The sequence below is a fragment of the Rousettus aegyptiacus genome, unplaced genomic scaffold, assembly GCF_014176215.1.
Source record: "Rousettus aegyptiacus isolate mRouAeg1 unplaced genomic scaffold, mRouAeg1.p scaffold_m13_p_1, whole genome shotgun sequence".
Lineage (NCBI taxonomy): Eukaryota > Metazoa > Chordata > Mammalia > Chiroptera > Pteropodidae > Rousettus > Rousettus aegyptiacus.
Genome location: NW_023416284.1, coordinates 72801412 through 72827716, shown reverse-complemented (window position 1 = coordinate 72827716; position 26305 = coordinate 72801412). Strand labels below are relative to the sequence as shown.

The 26305-nt window shown below is 35.2% G+C and overlaps 1 non-coding gene across 1 annotated transcript; it reads left to right on the top strand.

The window, feature by feature from the left end:
- The first annotated feature begins 328 nt into the window (after positions 1–328).
- LOC118606401 lies at positions 329–435 on the top strand. Its single transcript, XR_004952352.1, has one exon. It is a non-coding gene; the product is annotated as a U6 spliceosomal RNA (small nuclear RNA).
- The last annotated feature ends 25870 nt before the right edge of the window (positions 436–26305 follow it).

Genomic DNA, 26305 nt, shown 5'->3' with positions numbered 1-26305 from the left:
TGTGTGTGTGTGTGTATTCAGGAATTAAAAAAAAAAAAGAATGAAGTCCTGTTTTTGCAACAACACGAATGGACCTTAGGGACATCACGCTAAGTGAAATAAGCCAGAGAGAGAAAGACAAATCCTGCATGGTATCATGCAGTTTATGATGTGTAGAATCTTAAAACTAGAAACTATAGAAACAGAGAACAGATTGATGGCTGTTAATGGTGGACAGCAGTTGTGGTGGGTGTTGTATATGGGTGAAGGAGGTCAAAAGTTACACATTTCCCATCATAACATTAAGTCCTGAAGATGTAATGTACAGCATAGTGACTATAGTATACGTGTGCTCAATTTGGCAGCACATATACTAAAATTGGAACAATACAGAGAAGATTATCATGGCCCCTATGCAATGATGACACACATATTTTTGAAGCATTCTATGTTTTAAAAATAACTTTAGAATACAGAAATTAAAAGTCATAGGTAATTCACCTTTTAAAAAAATCAAGAAAACAATTTGCAACTACGTGAGACAATGGATGTTAACTAAACATATTGTAATCATTTTGTAATATATATATATATATATCTATTAAATTATTATGTGTTCCACCTTAAACTAACACAATGTTAGATGTTCATTATAGCTCAATAAAACCGGGGAAAGAATGTAGAATTATATTCTTAAATTCGCTATGAGTTTTTTAAACTACCCATGACTGTCAGCTCAGGAAACAGTTTTCTTTTTCATTTAGAAATATATTTAGGCTTGTTTAGATGAAGAATAGTGGTAGGTGGAATAAAATAGGGAAGTGGTTGGAAAAACAAATAAGATGCAGAAGCAGAGTCCCAGGAGGACAGACACACAGCCTTCCTTTATGAGTATTTGCTGGTCAGCAGCTTCTTTTCTTTACTCTGCTCCTTTCCTGTCTTTTATTCATATTTTCGTTTGAGGGACTTGATGAGTCAAGCCTGTAAATTAAGAAAGCAACAATACAATGAGGATTCTTCAGCTACTAGAAGTGAGTCTGTGGGAAGCTGCCTTCTGGTCAGTCTGTGATGGCTCCAAGTTATGACACATCGTCGGGCTCCTGTTTACCATTGGCTTGTTTTTCACAGCCTATCCCAGGAAACATTTCAATTCAACCATCAACACTGGTCTGTGGAATTTTGTAGACTATCCCTCAATTAGGTCTATGAGTAGGTGTCTCCCAAGAGCCTTAGTTTTTATTGTTCTGTTATTCTGCTTGTCCAAAAATAAAGATAAAACCCTCTTGTTCTTTTGTAAGTAGCTTAGAGTTATCACCCAGAAGATGTAACTGAATCTTCCTCAAGAAGATTCTTTGAAAAGATAAACAAAATTGACAAAACTTTAACAAGACTTATCAAGGAAAAAAGAGAGAAAACTCAAGTAAATAAAATCAGAAATGAAAGGGAGAAATAACTACAGATTCCACAGAAATACAAAGAATCATAAGAAAATAATATGAACAATTATACATCAACAAATTGGACAATCTAGAAGAAATGAATACATTCCCAGAAACATACACTCTCCCAAGACTAAGTCAAAAAGAAACAGAAAATCTGAACAGACCAATAACCACAATGAAATAGAATCAGTAATCAAAAATTTCCCCAAAAATAAAAGTCCTGGACTAAATGGCTTCACAGGCACATTCTACCAAACATTCAAAGAAGAATTATCACCTATTCTTGAAATTTAAAAATTTCAGGGAGAGGGAAGTCTCCCTAACTCCTTTTATAAGGCCACCATTACCTTGATTCCAAAACCAGACAAAGATATTACAAAAAAAGAAAACTATAGGCCAATACCTCTTAAGAACGTTAATGCAAAAATCCTCAACAAAATATTAGCAAACCAAATTCAGTAATACATTAAAAATATCACACACCATGATCAAGTTGGATTTATTCCTGGAATGCAAGATTGGTTCAATATCCTCAAATCAATTAATGTGACACGTCACATTAACAAATCAAAAGATAAAAACCATATGATCCTATCAATAGATGAAGAAAAAGTGTTTGCTAAATCCAGCATCCATTTATGATAAGAACTCTCAGCAAAATGGGAATAGAGGAAATATATCTCAACATATTAAAAGCCATATATCACAAACCCACGGCTAACATCATATTCAATGGAGAAAGGCTAAAAGCATTTTCCATAATATCAGGAACAAGACAAGGAGGCCTACTTTCACTACTCTTCTTCAACATTGTATTGTATTGTTAGCCACAGCAATAAGACAAGAAAGAGAAATAAAAGGCTTCTGGATTGAAAGGAAAAAGTAAAACTCTCGTTATTTGCTGATGACATACTATATATAGAGAATCCTAAAGATTCCACCAAAAAACTGTTAGAACTGATCAACAAATTTCGTAAAGTAGCAGGATAAGAAATTAATATTCAGAAGTCAGTGGCATTTTTATACACCAATGATGAACTTTCAGAAAGAGAAATTAAGAAAGTCTCATTTACAATTGCATCACAACAATAAAATACCTAGGAATCAAATTAACCAAGGAGGTAAAAGACCTGTTCTCAGAAAATTATGTCACTGAAAAAAGAAATTGAAGAAGATACAAATAAATGGAAGCATATACCATACTCATGGGTAGGAAGAATCAACATCATTAAAATGGCCATACTACCCAAAGCAATCTACAGATTCAATGCAATCTCTTATCAAAATATCAATGACATTTTCTAGAGAGCTAGAACAAATAATACTAAAATTTATATGGAATCATAAAAGACCCTGAATAGCCATGGCAATCTTGAGAAAGAAGAACAAAGTTGAAGGTATCACACTACCTGATATCAAACTATACTATAAGGCTATAGCAATCAAAACAGCATGGTAGTGGCATAAAAATAGATACGTTGATCAATGAAATGGAATAGAGATACCAGAAATAAATCCACACTTAAATGCTCACTTAATGTGTAACAAAGAAGGCCAGAATATACAATGAGGTAAAGACAATCTCTTCAATAAATGGTGCTGGGAAAACTGGACAGATACCTGTAAAAGAAAGAAAGAAAGAGAGAGGGAGAGAGAGAGAGAGAGAGAGAGAGAGAGAGAGAGAGAGAGAGAGAGAGAGAGAGAGAGAAAGGAAGGAAGGAAGGAAGGAAGGAAGGAAGGAAGGAAGGAAGGAAGGAAGGAAGGAAGGAAGGAAGAAAAGAAACTGGACCACCTTTTAACACTATTTACAAGAATAGACTCAAAATAGATTAAAGATTTAAATGAAAAAACTTAAACCATAAAACTTCTAGAGGAAAACATAGGCAGTAATCTCTTTGATATTGCTACTAGTAATTTCTTTTCAGACATATTTCCTCGGACATGGGAAACAAAAGAAAAAATAAACAAATGAGACTACATCAAACTAAAAAGTTTTTGCATAGCAAAGGAAACCATCAACAAAACAAAAAATGAAAACTAACAAAATTGGAGAAGATATTCTCTTATTATACATCTGATAAGAGGGTAATGTCCAAAATATATAAAGAACTCATACGGCTCAACAACAACAAAAAATGAACAATCCAATTTTAAAAATGAGCAGAAAACCTGAATAGATATTTCTCTAAAGATAACATATAGATGGCCAATAGACATATGAAAAGATGCTCAAGGTCACTAATCATCGGAGAAATGCAAATTAAAATCACAATGAGATACCACTTCACATCTGTCAAAATGGCCATCATCAACAAAGACTGTGGAGAAAGGTAACTCTCCTGCACTGTTGGTGGGATTGCAAATTGGTACAGCCACCATGGAAAACAGTCTGAAGGTTTCTCAAAAATTAAAAATGAGTATACCTTTTGACCCAGCATGGTACTGGCTGGGTCAAATTGCACTTCTGGATATTTATCCAAGAAAACCAAAACAATAATTCATAAAGATCTATGCACCCCTATGTTCATGGCAGCACAACTTACAATAGCCAAGATATGGAAGCAACCTAAATGCCCATCAACAAATGATTAGATAAAGAAGTTATGGTTCGTATATACAATGGAATATTACTCAACCATTAGAAAAAAATGAAATCCTACCATTTGCAATGACATGGATGGACCTAGAGTTGAGTGAAATACGCTGAGTGAAATAAGTCAGACAGAGAAAGATAAATACCATATGATTTCACTTATATGCAGAATTTAAGGAACAAAAAGAACAAACTAATCAAAAGCAAACTCACAAATATAGAAAACAATCTAGTGATGGCCAAAGGGGAGGAGGGTTGGGGGACTGGGAAAATGGGGTGAAAGGTTAAAGAAGTACCAATTAGTAGTTGATAGATGGTCACAGAGGATGGGGAGCATAGCACAGGGAATGTAGTTAGCATTAACGTAATGGCTAGGTGGAGAGCCAGAGTAGAGAAAAAGCAATTGGGGGATCATTTTATGAACTATATAAATGTCTAACCAATGCACTATATACCTGAAACTAATAATAAAGTAAAATAAAATAAAATAAAATAAAATAAACTCTGTGTCCCTCTTCTTTTCCCTTCCTTTCTCACCTGTCCCCTCAATCCCCACATGGTTTCATTAAAAAGCAATGGACTAGCATTATTGAGAAGGAAATGCTAAATTGTTTCCCAATTGGGGATTTGGGTCAGGTCGATGGTCTACACTCTCTGTTAATGACCTCATAGAACACTGACCTCAAACAATTAGGACAGTTCATTCAGTTGTTGTTATTGTTGTTTAAAAGGACCATTGTTTAAACATGCTAGTTTTCCTATCCCACTATAGACCTATTATCAGTTCAATTCTCTAAACTCTTGGGAGTTACATTTTCTCTTCCTCCTTAAGCAAGGTCTGGCCATTGAGGGCTTGAAGGAGGAGCTAAAAGAGGAGTTTTTCAGAGCACTTCGTAGAGCCTTTTGCTTAGCCCACTTTAAATTAGGTTTAGCTACATGTCCTCCAAAGAGCTCTGCCTGTAGACTTCAGTGCTCCCCCACAAAGAGACTTCGCTCTTCATCATCTTTCTCAACACCCATGGTCTCCACTCTCTTTTCCCACTGAGTTGTACTTAAGTTAAAGACTCTCGATCAAAGGAAAACAATAGCAGTTTAAGGACCTATCTCTATTGTTTTACTTCTAAAACAAAGGTCATCTCTTGAATTAGAATGGGAGAGAAACAGAAAGAAATGGAGGCTGGCTAATTTAAGGGAGTGGGCTCAGTGAGGAGGGTGATCCCTACCTAGGCCTGACATTATACTGCGGACTGCATGACCTTTGTGATCAAGACCCTCTCTGCAGGTGAAATGCAAACCCTTCAGATAGTGCAAAGATGAATGGTGTAAAGGCTCTAAAAACCTGTAATCAAATTCTTTCTCTGCCATTTATAACCATTCCTGCTTTGGAATGGTTATAAGCATCACATTTTTCATCTGTAAATAAGGAAATTGAAATATATACTTCATATGGTTATCAGATGAAAATGAGATAGCGTATTCAGTCTATATCAGTTATATGGAACCCAAACTTTCCTCTTTTTCCCCACCCCAAGCAGTAATAGACTAAACCATTTCTGAGTCAATAACATGAGTTAGTCTGCCATAGTTTTCCTAAGTATAGCAGAGCTGAAATAAAATAATTAATAGATTTTTTTCAAGGGGAAAGGCTAAAGAGATAAAACTACAGGATAGTTATTCCCTGGGTTGGGTTTATAGGGATTTTTAAAATAGGGGATGACAATAAAGGACTAGAATGTGTAAGAGCAGAGAGGAAGGCATAGAAGATAAGACAGGTGAACCCTCCCAAAGTAAACGTCTTCCGTACTGGCCATTTTGTCCCATACCAGTTCTGATTTCATGTCTACCTCACATCTACCTTTTTGGAGATCTTCAAAATTACATATGAGTAAGAAAAAAAAATACTCTGGTTGATATATTATTGCCATTTTCAAGATAATTTATGGTAGAGGTTTGAAAGCTTTTAGCAAATTTTCCTAGGCAAATAAATCTTTTCTATAACAAATGGCAACATCAAAATCTTATAGACTGAACTGGAACATCTATACCTGATTCCCTCTAGGGAAAAGAGTTATTCTTTCCAAAGGACCCAGCCTAACATTCTTGAGAATGTCACTCCATCCTGTGGAAATGTAAAGTTGTACCTCTTAGGCAACTATGGAGAAGAGAGAATTAACCTAAATTTATTTCCATAAAAGCAGAAATGCATTGGAATCCAGTTTTACTGAAGTGGTTGAAATATACCATTTAGTTTATATAGTCTCATTATAGCCGTAGATTGGTTTTCTGAAACGTCCATATTGAACCTATAACATATTGTATAGAATGGAGAGTTTGTCCACCCACCATTAGCAGAACCAAACACTAAAAACCAAGAATTGCAGTGGAGAAAGATTGGCTGTTTTATTATGAATCATGCCATCCAGGAGAACGGGAAGCTAGTGCGCAAAAGCCTGAACTCCCTGCTGGCATGTAGGTTATAGATTACATAAAGCAAAATCACAAGAAACTATGGATTAAGGGGTTAGGGTCGTCCTGGGAGCTGATTGGTCAGAGGCGAGGTATGGGTAATGAATCATTTCTTGGGATCTTGAGGACAATTCTGAGGTCCTTCCTGGAGCCCCTCTGTCTGGTCTCATGAAAAAGTAGATGAGATTGGTCCACCTTAGGGCTCAGGAACTGAAACATAACTCGGGTCAGGATGTTATTCTTAGTCAGGACCTTGAGACCATTAGCCACGTTTGGGATACTGTATCCTGCTGCCTCGAGGGCTGCTGATTATCCTGTGTTAAGGGCTAGCTCTCTGCTGGGTGGATATATAAAAAGAGGGGGATGATTTCTAGAGCTAGGATTTAAAAATAAATTTAACCAAAGTCATAAGGACTCCCAGTTTCAATATTCTCTACTTTTCCTGACCAGAAAAAAGAAATGATAAAACTAAATGCCTCTTAAGTACTTGATGTTCTTCATACAACAATATAAAATTGGATTGCTGTAAAGACCCCATTTTTCAGCTGAAAAGTCTTATGTCCAAAAATAATTTGCCCAAGGTCAATAGGTGAATAGGCAACTTAACCAGAAGTTCAATTCTAGTTCGTTAGTTCCAAAGTCCGTGCTCTTTTTATTGCAACGCCCTGTTTTGCTGTGACAACAAATGAACGTGTGAGAAAGTGCTTAGTAGGTATTCAGTAAATGTTAGTTTCTCTAAATCCTCCCTTTCCTTTTTCAAAACTTGTCATGCAGTTCATCATATTTGTTTCGGGTCCCATCAAAATTTAAGGGTCAGAGGTTCTGAGAACCTCCCCTGAAAGGGTACAGAGTTAGAGAAGGGCGAGGCATTTTCTGAGAATAATACACATACACACAAACATATGAACAATAAATAGAACACACACAGGATTCAGGTTTAAAAGCAAAATTGCAAAGTAAATTACATTTAATAGTTCTATATTAAAGAGAGAGACAAGTATTATAGGCATAAACTACATCTAATAGGTCTATATTAAAGTGGGGGACAAGTTTTATAGGCCCTTCAAAGAGGAAGTAGATGTAGTTAGAAAACTAAAATTATGGAGACGAAAATTGTTTGGGAGGAAGAAATAAAATCTGTAAGGGTTGTTATATTTATGAGCAGAAAACAGCAGCTTAAGCAGCAAATCCTGGCATAGTACTTTGCACATGGTAGGTGCTCAAAAAAAAATCTGTGAATCAGGTATTCAATTTGGCCATTCTATTGGTAGTCATGCATTGCCATGCATACAATTAATTTCACTATAGCTAAAAGGAACACATATTGCTGTGGTCTAATTAAATCGGCAATTAAGAATAACAGGTTGAACCTGTATAGTCAGTGTAGAGTGTTCCATGTCCTAATTTCTGAGGTGAACTAGAATCTTTTTCAAAATCTCTGGGCCAGGCCCTTCCTAGAAAATAATTTAAGACTCACTGAGTAGTGCTATTCAGAGACTGGTTACTTGCACCACCAAAGTAAGAGATAGATGTAAAAAATAATCTGTAGAAAGTCACAACATATCTAGGGCTTGTGTCTAGAAATTGGTGTCTTGGGACAGGCTGACCTACAGAAAGTCAGGTTTATTATATCTACTCCTTTCCTATATTAAAGTTGAAGAACAAATCGGGACACAAGTTTTTTGTGAACTACTAATGTCCTGTCTTTTGTAAAACTTTTTTTTTTTGAGCTTAAGAAATGCTTCTTAAACATTTTTTTTCTATTAATCTTTTTAAAAAGTATATTCTGAAAGAAATCTAACTTATATGCTATTTCCTCTACACATAAAACTGATGTCCAGTTAATGAAAGTTGATGACCAAATATTTTTCCATTAAAACAGAAAATTATATTTTGTTCACTGTAAACAGATTAAAACTTGGGTTTGAAATGTGTTGTCCTAAATATTCAAGTGGGATCTAAATTAAAATAAACATTTTGTAAACCTTGCTCTCAATCTTATTTTTGGCTTTCAGAGCTCCTTGACATGTGTAATACACCTTTTACTGAGAATTGAGGGGGTAGGAATGGTGATATTGAAACCACACACAAAAATGTCACTCTCATCTGAGTCCTTTCAATTAACTCTTTAAAAACCTTATAGAGTAATTTGAGGAATACATTTGCTCATTCCTTACCACCATTTAGAGGTCATTGAACAGCACTGCAAAAGAAAAGAAAAGAAAAGAAAAGAAAAGAAGAGAAAAAAGAAAAGAAAAAAGAAAAAAAAGAAATGTTATTAAAATGTCTGTAAAGTCCCAGACATATTATGGTTTTTCCATGTACCGTACTGAACTGACATTATGTTAGAACCCTTGGAGAAGCAGGTCAAGGAATGGGGAAGACCAGCTGGAAAAGACATTGCTCCAAGGATATTCCTGACAAGTTAAAGTTACCAGTTCCTGTAGCAGCACCTACATTTTGTAGATGCATGTTCAACATCCACTCCAGAGAGGAAGCAATCATACCATTGTCTTGTTTCCTGGTATAAAATGACATATGAAGCAACCTTATTATGGTTGTAGAATCCTACTGCATTATTCTTTGTACTCCAATCTTGGTCCATTATTGCTATATTTATGCAAGACCAGAAGTGAGTTAAAAGATGCAAATTTAATACAACTCTTATGATTTTATTTCCTTAAAAAAAAGAAGCCTTTCTTTTAATATGTAGGAAACAGATCAAAAGCTTTCCATTAAGACATCTAAGAGAAAGAAAGGGAATAAAAATAAGAGAGGGTCTTTTTTTCTTCTGCGTGCTACTTTAAAAAATGATGTCTCTGTGACTTTGCTCTTAGTAAGGGTCTCATTTGCACCTACACAGCATCAGCCTTAACTAAGGTTGCTGTTGACTCTGAACTCACCTTGGGTTTTCTCTGTGGAATACTGGCAAAAAAGCTAATTCTGAGCTACCATATACTAAGACCCTTTCCACAACCAATTAGACCTTCTGGTGAAGGTTCTGGAATAGAGGAGGTTTTTAGAATCTTTGGCCAATGTAGCAGGTTGTTATCTAGTTTATAGGGATCTCGCTAATCTGTAACCACTTAGCAAATGACCCTTAGGACCTTGCTGGAGACCAGGGGAGTCTGTGGGCACCTTTCTTGCTCTCTCCCTCTGGTCATCTCCAATTCACCAGTATCTCCCTACAAGGAGCTTATGCATACGTCTGGTGCCCCAGCTTTAGTGGTTTCTGCTCAAGGGATGTGCCTTGGATTGTCTGACTATAATAGACAATTGGGCTTACATTCATGAGTTCTACAGGACCATAGCAAATCACCCCTTACCCCACAATGGCTATATACTCAGGCCTAGCCCAAAGAAAGTAGGCAAAAATATCCATATTTAAGTTTCTCCCTGGAACGGGCCTAACTACATGCTTTCCCAGCTGCTGTTTGAAGGGCTGGATTCCAATTAACCTGTACCTGGGTGCTGACTGCAATCCTCGTCTTTGGGACACTGACATGTCTTCACATACCCTCAACTACTGGGAGTAACCAAGAACAAAGAAGGCAACTTAGACAATCACAAATGTTTGAGAGACAACTAAGAGTCAGCCTGATTGACAATGTTCATCTCCTATGTAATACCACCCTGTCAAGATTAAGAGAGGTAGTTGTTTTACCTAATTCACAAAAACAAACACAAAGAGCTAAGGAAAATAAATAAATATGCCCCAAACAAAACAAAAGTCCAGAAACAGACCTAAATGTAACAGAAATAAGTGATTTATCTGATTGAGAGTTCAAAATAATGATCATAAAGATGTTCACCAAGGTCAGAAGAACAATGCTTGAGCAAAGGGAGAGTTTTAACAAAAATATAGAAAATATTAAAAAGTGCTGAACAGAAATCACAGATTTGAAGAATATAATAACCGAAATGGAAAAATTCAATTGAGGGGTTTAACTTCAGATTAGATTATGCAGAAGAAAGGATCAGCAAACTCTATTACAGGGCAGTGGAATTTATCCAACTAGAGGAGCAAAAAAGGAAAAAGAATTTTAAAAAGTGAAGAAAGTTTAGGGACTTAGGGGATACCACAAAGCAAACCAATATATGTTGTCCCGCCTTATCCACAGAGGATAAATTCCAAGACCCCCAGTAGATGCCTAAAATCATAGATAGTATCCAACCCCATACATATCTATAATAAAGTTTAATTTATAAATTAGCTAGAGTAAGAGATTAATAATAATTAATTAATAATAAAATAGAACACCTATAACAATACACTGTAATAAAAATTATGCAAATATAGTCACTCATTTCAGGGATCCCTTGCTGAAGTCTCAATGCAACACATTACTGTCAGTTAGAAAATGTTTTCTGTTTATGTCTTCCACACACAAATTTAATGCTTTTTCCTTCTTAACTAAGCACTTATCACATATTATGGCCATAACTTCTGCAGTTTGAGGTATGACAGCAAAACTAACACAATTTTTTTTCTGTCTTCACAATTTCACAGATAGAAGATTTGTTCTTATTATAGATCTAACCGACCTCGGCATATGATTTCTTTTTCTTGCCTTATTAAATTGAGAAATGTCTCCTCACTTAAATGAAGCATTTTACAGCCCTTTTTTTTTTTTTTTTTTTTTTAGCATTTCTGAATTGCCAGCATCATTGCTCTTGCACATTGAGGCCATTCTTAAGTAAAATAAGGGTTACTTAAACACAAGCCCTGTGATGTTATGGCAGTTGATTGATATCGAAATGGCTACTAAGTGACAAATGGGTGGATAGTGTATATGGCACGGAGATTCTGGACAAAGGGATGATTTATGTTCAAGCAGGATGGAGTGGGATGATGTGAGATTTTATCACACTACTCAGAATAACACAAAATTTAAAATTGTTTATTAAATTGTTTATTTCGGGAATTTTCCACTTAATATTTTCCAACTGCAGTTGACTGTGGTAACTGAAACTACAGAAAGTAAAACCACTGATAAGAGAAGAATACTGTATGCATTATAGGGATCTAAGAAGGAGAAAAGAGAGAAAAAGAGGCAGAAAGCTTATTCAAATAAATGATGACTGAAAACTCTTCTAACCTGGATAAACAGGCATCCAGAAATCTAGAGAATTCCAAACAAGATTAACTTTAATAGATCCACACCAAGACATATTATATTTAAATTGCCAAAAGTTAAAAACAAGGAGAAAATCTTAAAAGCAGTAAGGGAAAAGTAACTTATTACACACAAGGGAACACCCATAAGACTATGAGGAGATTTTTCAGCAAAAACTTTGCAGGCCAAAACAGAGTGGCATGACATGTTCAGACTGCTAAAAGAAAACAAAACAAAACAAAACAAAAAACCCTGCCAACGCAGAATACTTTATCCAGTAAAGTTTTCCTTCAGAATGGAAGGAGAGATGGTTTTCCAGACAAGCAAAAGCTAAAGTTCATTATCATCACATCTCCCTTATAAGAAATGTTAAAGAGAGTTCTTCAAGAAGAAACCAAAAGACACTAATTAGTAACAGAAAGATATATCAAGGTATAAAAGTCACTGGTAAAGGTAAATACATAGTTAAATTCAGAATACTCTGATGTTGTAATGGTAAAGGGTAAGTCACTTATAACTCTAGCATGAAGGTTAAAAGAAAAAAAGGGCTGAAAATAACTTTAATGATAATAACTTGTTAATGGATACAGAGTATAAAAAGATGCATATTATGACATCAAAACTATAAAGTGGAGGGGGAGGGTGTACAAATCTAGAGCTTTGTATACATTAGAAGTTAAGTTGTTATAAGCTTAAAATAAACTATTATTAATATAAAATACTTTATAAAAATAAAATAAAATCAACAACCTTCAGAGGGCCAAATCATTACAGTGCCACCTAGTGGTCCAGCTTCTTGCCCAGAAGAGCCTACAGTGAGAAGAGCTGAGTGTAGCTATGCCCATGGGCTGCTTAGGAAGTGGGGGAGGGAGTGCATACAGATCTCCCTGTGTCTTCTGGATGCTCTATGTGGTATAATGAATGACTATTTGACAGCCAACATGATTTGAGTTTAGAGAGGAAAATTAACAGGTAGATTTCAAGAACCAATTTTCTTCCCAATTAGATAATTTCAAATAAACACCTACAGGTGGTTTTTATTACATGTAACTGGAAAGCATGCACTTTGCCACACTTTCCCACTTATTGTGTCTGGGATTATGATGGGACATCAAATGGTCTTCTGTGGTTAGAAGCTCTCTCTTTTTATATTGTTACCAGAGGAAAGTTGGTTTCAGGGATCTCAGAACATTTTATCTTTCCACTCAAGAAAAGTGTCTTCCACACAATGCACTTCTTTGAAGCATGAAGACAATACAATTCACTGAGACACTCTGTTAGTAATTAACTGTCTTCAGACCCATGGTGCTCAGATGGAAGTTCAGCATCCTTCTTTCACTTACAAGAAAACCATTTAAACCTCCTTCTATGAAAGCAGATAGAGTTACCAATGGAAAGATTTAGTATAGTTTAGAAACAGGAATGGAAAGTAACAGACAGTAGGTTTGAGGCATCTCTTTCAAACTAATTGAAATGAAAATGACAAAGAAAATGCAATGAGAGAGATTTGAACATATGATATGTTTGCAACAAACCCTCTTTCAGTAATACCCAAGATAACACGGAAAATATACAATGCAACATGAATGTCAATATCAAATGAGTCTGACTGAAAGAGAATTACATCAATTGAGTTGGAATCATGCAAAGGTGAGGGTCTTTGGTGGTTCTGAGACTAGACTAGGACGATAACAGAAATATCAGTGCTATGCAAAGAGATTCTCAGAGATGTCTCCTCAACCATGACTAATCCAACACAAACCTTAAAAGTCATGAGTTGAAGTGAGGGTACATTGCTTGACCTAAGGGAAACTTGGAAGCCTATAAGAGAAGCCTGAAGGGAGAAGGTAAGAGAGAATTAGACCCCAAATAATCCATTGCCCTAGTGCCAATTTCAAGACACATACCCTAACTAGAATGACTCCTTTGTATCCTTGAAGGGCTATCCCAGACTGTGTGTTTTTCATTAAGAAAACTACAATTCAGAATCTATTTAAATTACTCTGTGAAAGCTTAGGCCTGTGAACTAAAACTTACAGAGGCTTAGGTTTAGTAAAGTGATTCCAAACAGAAATGCTTGAGAAATTTGATTTCTTTTTCTTGTAGACTTGAGAGTAGGAGGAAGCAGAAATAAACACTCATTAAAAGTATATTGGACTTAATTATATGAAGACATAGTATTTCTCTAGGGTTTCAAATGGAGCATTTGTTTTTATGTGATGACGGTGATTGGTGGTCAGGATTATTACAACTAATTATAACCTCTTGTCGAAATTGTTAGGCAAAACATAAAGCATCAAACTGGTGGGCTCTGTAGTATAGCTTGTTCTAAGAAATTCTGTTTTTTCATTTTATACTCTCATAGTAATTTAAGCTGTACCAGTTCTCAGACACCCCTTTATAACATACAGCCAGAAATACTGTTTATATGCAAAAACAAACATACACTTTTAAGTGAGAGATCCAAGACAACTGCAGTGTTGCTTGACTGGAGACATTGTCTCTTGGCTCTTGTTCTGCTTGCTATAAGACACCGGTGAATACAGCTCTCTCCCAACACTGCCTCTTTTAGTGGTTATTTGTTAATGAGGCCCAGCTTTCATGTAGAATTTTAATTATATTTGATTTAGTTTATGCTAAACTCACATTAGTAAAACGACCTAGTAATATCACTGGGGAAGGAGGATGTACCTGGGGATACTGACATCTATGACCAAAAGTTCCTATATCACTGAAAAGACTGGATTTCTTGATGGTTTTCCATTTTAATATTTAACAGTCCTTTCTAAAATAATCGGTCTTCCCTTTCACCTCCCTACCACAAAACTGTGACAAGCCATAAGTTCTTTAAATTGAAAATTGATAAGAAAGAATAAGTCCTTGATTTAGAATTACACTTTTTCATCTTGATCCTGTCCTATATTTTCTGTAGCCAAAACTATATGCTTGGATAGTAATAGTGATCCAAAGAATTTCTCTGGTAGAACCTTCCCAACAGATCCTGATTTTTATAGAGTAAAATAGTATGGTCACTCTGTCCAGCTTTTTATTCTTTTACTGTTTTACACAAATTAAAATTAAATTGAAGTGAGTTGAAATGAATTGAATTGAAATGTTTAAAATGATGGCTGATTCATGCTCAGGAAACAAACATTTCTTTCTTTCTTTCTTTCTTTCTTTCTTTCTTTCTTTCTTTCTTTCTTTCTTTCTTTCTTCATTCATTCATGAAAGAAAATCTTGTCATCGTGAAGCTCATGGTCAAACAAATGTCTTTTAGAAAAGATCCCCAAGGGTGTAGTGGGGATGGAGAAAACATTTGGAAATCCAAAGAATATGGAGCCCAAACTTGCTAGGTAAGAATGACATGGTTAACCTTATCAAAGCAATAGAGAACACATTAAAACCAATGAAAAATTAAATCTAAAATTTAACAACTTGAAAATGTTTCTGTTTTATTTTGAGGGTTATATTTCTGTGCAATCAAAAGACTTCAAAAAAAAAAAAAAGGCCACATCAAAGGGCTCTTGGGGAAATGCTTAAAAATACTGAGGCTTTCGAAAGCAAAGTAAGTATTGCAGAATAGGCTGTTCATTTTGGTTTCCAATGGAATCATTTCCAGGAACACAGACCATCTGAGTTCATAAAACAAAAGCTTGAGTTCCAGAAGTATGGACTTTAAGCAGATTTTACTATTCAGTTCATAACATAAACTTGAAAGGAAACAAACAAGGCTCTCAACACAGCTTCAGGCTTTCCAGGGACACATCATTGGTGCTCAGAGGTCTGGGGTAGGAAACTGGAGTACTATAGCCAAAAGTAAAAGTGTACTGTGACATCATCCTGCAAAGGAATGAGCTAGCCCTCTGTCCTCAACCCTCCAGCTTGATTTGGGGCCTTTGGTAATATTTACTGAATCCTGGCACCATCAAAAACCTAAAGAAACAACTACTCATTTAGTATACATAGTAGAAAGAAAGATCAGATGGGAGACTTTGATACTCTGCTGATTTTCTCCTGCAGAATTTTCACAGCAGTCGAGATAACAGTGCTTTCCTTTTGCTCGGTGGAAGCAATGTCATTTTCTGCAGGTTTGAGGTATTTGTACAGTATGGAGAGGGGGAGGGATGTCCCTGCATTAACAATCTGAGGATATCTGGAAACTCAAATACAGAGACAAATTAAGCCCCAAAGTTCCAGGACATTTTGTCTTAGAATTTGGTAATAATTACTTAGGTAAAGAAATCTAAGCTGAACTTGTCTTATCCCAGGACACCAGTAAAATGAGCCAAAAATAAAAGCTCTTGGTTTGGATTAGTCACAGAGTGAATAAGAAGATCAACCACTGCCAAGTGTTGGTCATAATTTGGCAACAAATGTGATTAGGTTATTCTGAGAAATTGGGATGATTTGATGGATAAACTCCAGGGGTCAAGAACCACAAGAAAGAAGCTATATTCCTTCTGCTCAGCCAAATGTACTTGTTCTGCTTTCTTCTAAAACATTGTGCCTCTTTTCATCTCCATTTCCTTACTCTTGCTATCCCAAACACTTGAAATGTCCTCACGTAACACTTCTGCCTGTTAACACCCTACTCATACTTCATCATCCAGCTCACTCAAAAGCTATTTCCTTTATGAGTCCTTTCTAGCCTGCAGTTACTTCTCCTTCTTATGGGTTTTTAGAGCCTTTGTTTCTCAAGATGCTTAGATATTTTTTTTGCATATATATTATTAGTAAGCTTGTCTGATCCATTCTACTAGATTGTAAACTCTTGGAGAAAAAAAGGTGTGTGTATACGTATTACTAATGTATCTTAATAATAATGTATATTATTATCATTATCATTATTATTGCTATTCCCTTGCCTTCTATAGTCTTGGGACCACAATGGATGTCAAGATGTCAATGGATATTAATTCAATAAACTAAGCAGCAATGCCTGGCACAGGGAAAGACTCAGCTACAAAAGGGCTCCTTCGACTTTAAGAGTGTAATTTCCTGGAGACTACTTATATAATCTAGACATCGGAAGAATGTTGCTGCCCCTGCCACCTAGAGATCTGATAAACTTGTCTAAAGTCTAATGCTATGGCCTGATATAATCCAAAACCAACTCATGATTTCTGCAAATTCTTGCACCACGTTTCCTCCTGTGTCTCTCAACTTCAATGCTCTTGCCTCTAAGCCTGCTGCTCCCTCTGTTTTGTATCACCTTAAACAGCTTGCTAAGCCATCCTGTCTCTCATTTCAACAAAAAGTTCGACGAGAGCAAGCACCTCTGACTGTTTTGTAGACTTTATTCATATCACAACACAGGGGTGTTCAGGCAAGTTCAGGCTCTTCTACCACTCCCTGTTCTCCTCCCCTCACCATTCTGGAGTTATAAATAAATTCTTCCTCCTTTGCCTTACTTATATTGGCAACTATGCCCACACCAGCTCCCTTGTAGTTCTCACCTACTACTTCAAAAGACTTATTAAAGGATTTCTGACAGATTTATACAGTGCTTTGCAAGAAGAATTCTAGAGGACGTTTGTTCTATTCATTGCCTGACAACCTGCCATTGTATTGAACCATGATATAAGCAGCCCGGTCAGAGTCTTCTGGTTTTCCATATTCTTAGAAACAGACTAATCACTATTGTTCTTTTTTTTTTTTTTTAACTCCCTTCAGGCTTACTTGTTCCTAATTCTTAGATCCTAATTCCTTTGCCATTTATTTATTCATTCATCTGAGATACCTACTATGTGCCATGTACTTATTTTACAAGGACAAATAAGACAGATTTCTTTCCTTCAAGAACCAGGTTAACACTGAGCCTGACTTACCTATTTTCTCACCTGGTCCAAGAGAAATAGTTCTGGGTATTTCCTCTTACACCAAGAGGTAGCTCTCCTTTACTACAACTCAAGACTCAGTGATCAGGGTCAAAAATCCTATGCTTTTAGGAGACACTTGGGCAAACTGCAGCTTCAATATCTTGGTTTAGTAGAAGAAATTAGTAATAAAGTTAAACTTAAGACTAACTGAATATTAGGCCTAAAGAAATACTTGAAACCACCCAAAATGACAGCTGAAGTTAAAGAATAGGCTAATTTATTCAATCCTTTTAGAAAAGATAAGGATATTCTGCAAATAGGCTTTCTTTTATGACCTTTAAAGTGTTCCTATTAAGACCAAATATTTCCCTTCCTTGAATACACATATTTTCCTTTAAATATCCTTGAAATGTTTGATCAACATCTAAGGCTAAAACACCATGTACCTTCATTAGTTATTAAAAAAATGAGCCAAATATTTTTAAATGCTTATAATATTTTTAAACCATTGTACCAAGACCAAACTTCCTGAATTATAGAAATAAGAGAACAAGCTGTATTAAAAATAGAATGACTTTTGCTGGCACGGTAAGGAAAAGAATGGAAAGGAATTAATAGTTATTAAATATTTTCCAAGTATGCTCAATGAAGATGTGTATATATGTTCACCAAAAGAAATATAGCACAATTTATATAAACCCAAACTGGAAGCTACCCAAACACTCATGAAGAGTAGGGCGGACAAATTAATTGTCATATTTATTTAATGGTACACTGTAAAGAAATAAGAATTAACACATTATAACTCCAAGCATCAATATGGATGAGCCTCCCCCCCCCAAAAAAAAAAATCAGGCATGATAGAGTATAAATCCATTATTCCATTTACATACAGTTCAAAAACACGTAAAATTGAGAGGAGTCAGAAGGGTAGCTGTTAATGACCAGAAGGAGGCATGACTAATGCTTCTGGGAAGGTGATAATGTTCTATTTCTTGACCTGGGTGCTGATTTTATGGATAAGTTTTATTTTTAAAAATTTGTTGAGCTCTATACCTTGAATTTGTGCACCAAATTTTTGTTTCCAAGCAACTGTCACATGCATAAGATTTTTAATGCATGTTCTTAGAGAAAAACTATAAAGCTCATGTTCTAAATAAATTATTATACATCCACATATGAATATTATGCAGCCATGGTACTATACCAAATGATTTTAAGTGATTTTCATGAGATATTATTAAGTAAGAAAAGAAAGATGAAAAAAATTATATATATTATCCCATTTTGGTAAAGAAAATAGTAACCAAAACAAGAACAACAAGTGCATTATTATATATGTTAAATATTTAATACTAATAATATCTTCATGATATTGGTAGAATTATTATTCCTACTTGCACTGAAGAAGCAGAGGCAAGATTCAGTGATTCACTTGAGGTAACATTTCAATATAGAGTCACATAGAGAACTTCTTTTATTGAGTCATTAACCAAAACTCTTTGGAAAAGAATTCTTCTTAAGGTGCAGACAACTAATATTACCATCCAGTCAATGTTCAAACCTCTTTTCACAAGACCAATAATAGCTCGTAATATATAGTACTTACCTCCTGCACAGGTCAGGCACATTGTCTATATCCTGTAGATTAGTACCAAATTCTGTGCCTCATCTTCTCTAGCCAAGCCTACTGCTCCCGAGGAGCACCCATGAGCTTATCAATGGCTTAATGGAAATCACATGGCTCCGAAGTTGCCCAATCTGGGTTTGTATCAAGTCCCAGTCTCTTACCAGCCATGGGAACCCAAACAAGTTGTTTATCTTCCACAGAAAATTCTATAACAAGATCTTAATGGAGTTGTGAGGAATAAGTGAGATAAAGAATGTGAAGCAGAAGCATACCACTTGGCATCTGTGAGTGTTAATGACCTTTGGAATAAAGAATACCCTTCTTCCATCATAGTCCAGTATCATAAAAGTCCATTATGGTGGGGAAAAAATTCTGTCCTATTTAATTTGTAAACCTGTAGCATTATGGCTTTGTAACACAAAGATGGCTAAGTCCTGCAGATTTAATATTCATACTATTTTTTGAGTACTACTGTGGGTAGAAATTGTTATGTGGTCGATATACATTATCCCATTTAATCCTCCTGCCTCTAAAAAGCAGTCAGTGCTCATGTTGGCACTTAGCATTCATTCTAATCTCCTTCTGGTGAGCTTTCCTCTACTTCGGAGGCTGGAAAGTTAAAAACTACATTTTCCAGACTGCCTTGTGTCTGGGGTTCTGTCTGGGATTACAGATTCTCCAGTCAGATGAGATTTGAGAGATAGAAATGAGACAGAGGCCTTGCTCCTGATGTTTGCACTGGCAATAAGGTAGTGGAGGCATGTGCTTTTCACTGGCATCATCAGTGAAGGCCCCTGTGTCCAGTCATAGTTGCACAGTGTAACCAGGCAGGGCATGGGGCATTCATTTTACCAGTACCAATTGTAGCAGGCATAGTGAGAGAGAACAGTGGCCTCTTAACCATGGTGGCTTCCCAATTGTAAGGGCTCCCGAGTCATAAGAGTGGTAGAGCTCATGGTTTTCTGACTCTAGAAGAGGCATGAGCTCCCTTTGACTTGGTCCTGAGGCGTGACTTTTGGGAATCTGCTCCTTAGGCTTCTCAATGATTCTGTAAACCACTCACTATTTCTTCCCATGTAAATTTGCTAGCATTCTTTTCTCTGCAACTAAATCCTGACTGATACCGATAGTATTGTTATGGTTATTTTCCAAGTGAGGAAACTGAGGCCCAGAAAGCAAGGCAACTTGCTTGACTGATCGGCAGCCCAGGTGGACATATTTATACTCTCTGAGTGGGAACAATGACACATCAGCATTTCTCATGAGGCCATCTTCATAGAACTAAATTCCAAGAGTACTCAGCTCTTCTCGGTCTGGTTGTTTGACACATGTAAACTCCTCACCCTGAACTTCATTCTTACTGGGAACATGCAGGAAAAAACTGTCCTCAGTGGCAGAAATGATACTTATGACATGTCTGAAACACATGTCTGTATTTCAATAGTGTTTCCTTTCTGAGAACTTGTGTATCTTATAGTTAATGTGGAAACTGATCCATTTGTAAATAATTGTGCCTATATTAGCACTCTTGGTTCAGATTTCGGATATTTCAGATGAATTCTAATTATATTGAATTTTTGTTTCTTTTCATTTTATTCAGGTCAAACTCAGATCCTCTCTGCTCATTTACTCATTCATTCATTTAGTGAGTGTTGAGTACCTACAATATGCTAGTGTTTTAGGGTAATAAAAAGATAATAACCATGTTACCTACCTACCCTCTAGGAACTCAGACTTCTGAGAGAGATAGGCATACAGACATACAAAATAAAGTGTTCTACAATATTACTTACTAAGTTAGTGGACGACGAAACAATCAGCTCTGCCTGGAGGAATCAGAGAAGGAAGAACTTCCAGCCTAAACAGGAGTTCACTCAGCCGTCAAGGAAACTGCACTGGCAAAAATGCAAGAACCATTAAGGAGTATAGTGCTTTCTGCCTCATTAGAGCAAGCAGAGCAACTAAGAAGAAGCTTGAGTGATATCATGTTATTTTTAATAATGCAAAGCAGATTTACTTACATGTGCAACAATGAGGGTTAGTATGCTAGATAATAAGGAAGGCAAATGGAGAATATTTATATTTAAGTAGTCTACATTTAAGTAGCTGACTTTGGGACCTACTATAATGGGAAGATTTGCTATGTTGCCTTCGAAAGTTAAATATCTTCACTTGACCCTGCAGCAAGCTTTTCAAACAGGCCCTCCCCCTGGACCAGCGCTTTTACTTCCTTCTGGTGGCCAAGATGATATTCCAGAGACTGTGTTCTTCATTTGTTTGTCCATTAACTCTGCCACGCAGTCTAAGCGGTCAGTTTCATTCTTTTCAGAAGCCAGGATTTTTAGGTCTTACAGGACCTTGCTTAACAAGTTCTCCAACTGCAGAGCTAACTTTAAGGCCGTATGCCACTTCCCCCAGTTATCAACATCAGGCTTCTTAAACACTGGAAGGCAGATTCTATCCCTGCATTTTCTTAGACATTATAGGTCTAAGGGTTGTCGAATTTAAGTTGCCTATGGGATTGTCTTGGAAGAACTGTGCGGTGGGCAATTTATAAATAAGAGTACTGGTGTCAGGGGAGAATCAGGGCTTGCATTGTTTGTTTTCTTAATGCTTAGCTCAAATAATTACCTTCAAATGTTCCTGATTAAACAACACACTTCTCCATATGTTGATAATTAATTTGACTTTCGAGTAGCATCTCATGTACATACTTTTTGGTTTAGGCTTTTGAGCTTATTTAGAAAATTTTTTTAAATAATTAATTTTTTAAAACATTTTATTTTGAAATCATTTTAAACTTACAAAAGAATTTCAAGAATGGTATAAAGGACATCTCTGTACCCTTTCCCCAATTTACCAGTTTTCGCCAATTTTTAACATTTTGCCACATTTGAGGACTTGTGCATGTTTCTTCTCTCTTTCTCCACACACTCATGTTAATTTTTTTCTGAATTTGACAGCACTTTGCAGCCATCATGTCTTTTTACTTTTTTATTTTTATTTTTATTTTTTACTGAATACGTATTTTCTAAGAATAAAGCAGTTACTAAATTCAGGAAATTTAATATTGACATAATTTTAATGTACAATCTTATGCTGATTTTATCAGTTGTCTTAATAATACCTTGCAAAACAATTTTTGGTACATTATCCAGTCCAACAACACACTGATATTATTTAGAGGCTATAGGGAACCAAAACGTTATTCTGAAAACATTTGGTCGTCATAAATTAATTTATTTATAATGTAGACTTTACATAAATTTTATTCAAGGATAGACCAACCCATCCCCCTTAAAGAGGTCAGTCCAGTCTTGAAAGGACCTAGTCTGTGAAGGTAGATTTCCTTACTCATTCACTACAGTGTCAAGTTGCTCTTTCCAATAAAAAAAAAAAAAAATAGAGGGAAAGATTTGAAACCATCTGTTTGTTGTATGCCAGTGGCTTAAGAGGTGAAAGAAAACAAACTTGTTCCCACTTCTTTGTCAAAATCCTGGCATGCAGACCCTCTGTTTTCTCAATTAATTGTAGAATCTTGACTGATGAATGGGCATTCTTTAACCTGAGCTGACCATTTGGGATTTAAAATTAGCAATGTAATTATATTTACTGGACCACTGATTGAAGGGAAATTGTACTCGGCTGATGAATTTGCATATTCTGAAATGGGTCATGGTAGCAGATGGCCTTCTAAAAAGCAAAAAATAACTCTGGAGTTGGTTGCTCTTTCTCCTGGCTTCCATAATTGAACTCTGCTGCATGAGAGTGTGAATGATCAAATCAGGTCAGGGAAATGTGGCGTGTCAGGAAAGGTAATCAAGAAGAGCAATGAATTGTCAAAGAATAATATTTTGATCTTAAATCACCATATATTGAAATATGAATATAAAATTAATGCTGAGGGTTAAATCATAATTAACATTTGTTATTATGTGTTTAATCTCTTGGGAACTATTCTAGATACTTTACATGTATTGACTTGTTTAATCTGCACCATAAACCTGTGAGTGAAGATTAGCAAAATCTACATTTTACAAATGAGAAAACTGAGATTCAGAGAGTATATTCAATATGAACATTTTTCTCTTTCATCATATGAAATATTTAACTGAAGGCCAAGAAGATCTTATTTATATTAAGCTCAACAGGGTAATATTTAGATCATGTTTTCTGAATTGCATTTTTAATTAACACAAAACAAAACAAAACAGTGGGGTACCTTGAAGAAATGACTCATTCCGGGTCTGGTGCTGAAAATGTACAAGATGAGCCTAGAACATCTTGTCTTACCCAATAGCAAGAAATATATCAGAAATTATTGTAATTATGCCAAAAGGACTCAAGAGCTCTTACCGAGCCAAGAAGGACAAATATGAGCATCAATAAAGGCGATGACTAAAATGGATTTAAACACATAGAATATGTTTATTTAAACACATAGACTATTTCTAAATCCATCAATTTATAATAATAACAACAACAACAAAAAACCCCCACAGTTATATTCTTTAAAGGCTCTAGGGAACCAAGCACTATTTTAATAACTGGTCAGTACAGAAAACAAGTAAAACTTTTCCCCCCTGCTTTTTCTACATAAACTGTATCTCAGTGTAACCAAATATTTAAAGAGGGAAAGTTTCTTTTTATAGAAGTAATCTATCTAAGAAATGAAGAAGGATAATAGAAAGATCACAATTTGAAACTCCTAATGAGTTAGTGTTTCTAGGCAACAATCAACAATGGCTGATAAGATAAAAAAGAGACATTATATGCTTCTCTGTGGAAGTATTCACACGACCTACCTATATGATAGTCTTGCCAAAGAAACCAAACCAGAATCTGTTTAAGCTGCTGTATCTTACAGGAAATACAAAGGACAGAGGAACATGCTAAGTGACACCATGGAGGAACAATCCAGAACAGAGGAAAATCAGGACAAAAAGAACAGGTTTTTGTTGTTGTTGTTGTTGGTTTGTTTTAACAATAACAGGAGCAGAAGTGTAAGGAGAGAAAACCTTTACATTAAAAGAGACTTAAGAAATTATTGTCAATCAATGGTAATATATAGAGATTTTCGGATCCTATTTCAAACAAATTGTAAAACAAAGCACAACCAAAAAAACTAAAATCAGAACATTATGGACAATCATGAAAATAGGAACACTGATGATATTAAAGAATTATAGTTGGAGTTTTCAGAATATGATGATATAATTATGTTTAAAAAGGAGAGTCCTTGTCTTTAGCAGTACATACTGAAATATTGTAGAAGAAACCATATGATATCTTGGATTTACTTCAAAATAATTGTGAGTGGTTGAGGGAATCTGTGGTGATATATTGAAAAAAGATAAATAATAACAATTATTGATCTAGGTGATAAGTACATGGAATTCATTATACTATTCTTTCTCTTTCTGCATATGTTTGAAATATTTCATAGTAAAAGCATGTTTTTAAGGTGGCTCAAACACATAAAAATGAACATTTATTTGTGACGAACAGCCTAAATGTTTATCAGTGGTGAATGAACAAATAAAATGTGGTATATCTACACAATGGAATATTATACAGCAATGGAAAGGAATGAAGTAGTTATACAGGCCACAACATGGATGACCCTTGAATACACTATGCTAAGTGAAAGAAGCCAGTCACGAATGATGAGATATTGTATGATTCCATTTATATGAACTGTCCAGAATAGGCAAGTCCACAGAAGGAGAAAGAGCTGGGGTGAAGAGCGGGAATGAAAATGGAAATAGTATTTTTTTTGGCAATGAAACATTTTACATTGATTGTTGTGATGGATGCATGACTCTGTGAATATGCTAAAAATGATCAAATTGTATGCTTTAAGTGGGTGAGTTGTATTGTGTGTGAATGATATCTCAATAAAAATGTTTTCCAAAGTTTAACCTAAAGATTCTAGAGATAACTTCCATTTATAGAAAATACGAGGAGATAAAGGAACATGTTAAATGACACCAAGAAGTAAACAGGCAAATCCAGAATATAAACTATTCTACAAGACCACTGACCCAGTTTTTACAGAAGAAACAGGAAGAAATAGGAGACTTAAGAGGCATAATAATCAAATTCGATATGTAATCTTGCCTGAATCCTGATTAGGCCAAAGGAAGTGTAAAAATAATTTTTTGATATTAGGCACTGTTATTATGAACTTGAAAGTGGACAATATGGAAAAAGTTACTGTAAATTGTGTTGGGAGAGATAATGACATTAGGGTCTTTAGAAAAATATTCATAGTTTACAGAGGCATATTGATGTGTGTAGGGTGTTAGAATGCCTAGAATTTGATTAAAAACTTTTAGCCAATGAAAGAAAAGGGGAAAAAAGAAATAGATGAAACAAAAAGGCAAAAAAATTTTTAATTATTCTGGAATCTGGATATTCTATTCTTTCTTTCTTGTGTATGTTTGAAATGATACCCTAAAAAATAAAAAAGAAGAAGAAAAAGGAGGAAAAGAGAAATTATATACATACATCTGGCATTTTATATGTTGGAGACATTCTTTAAAACTTCTATTTTCCAATATTTTAAACTTTAACTTAATGTATTTATTTCTTAAAGTTACTTAAATACTTGAGATAGTTTTATTTAAATCTAATCAAACTTTCCTTCTTTAGAAAGAAAACAAAATACAACATAATTATAAATGTTGGCTTATCAGAGTTATGTATTTTATTGGGGGGGTGTTTTAAGTTTGTAGAAGAAAACAAGTATAAATCAAAGTTCTCTTAAAAGTTATTAGAAAAATTACCTAGACATGAATGAAATGATGGAATTTCTAAAGCAAACTAGAATTTTGAAGTTATAATGTTAATAATTGAATATTAATTCTCACAGAATAAAAACTAAGTGATCAGTTATGTGTATAAAAGCCATTCTTGAGGGCATTAAAAATTTGTATCAATGGTACTGTTTAAAGAATAACAATAAAATAAACACCATGCATCCACCCTTCCTCATATCTTTATATTATTGAATTGAATCTTTATAATTTTATTAGATTGGATGTAGCTTTGTACATGTTGAATGTACAAAGGCCAAAAGAATGATAACAGAAATGTATTTCTCTCTCCCTTGACAGCTTAAGCCATCTAGGCAGATCTGGTGGCTTCACGGTGTCAGGAACCAGAATCTGTGTCATTCTACTGTTCTCAATTCATGGCTCTTATTCCGTGCTCTCAAATGGTTTTTCCAGGTCTCACCATCATTTCAATATTCTTGG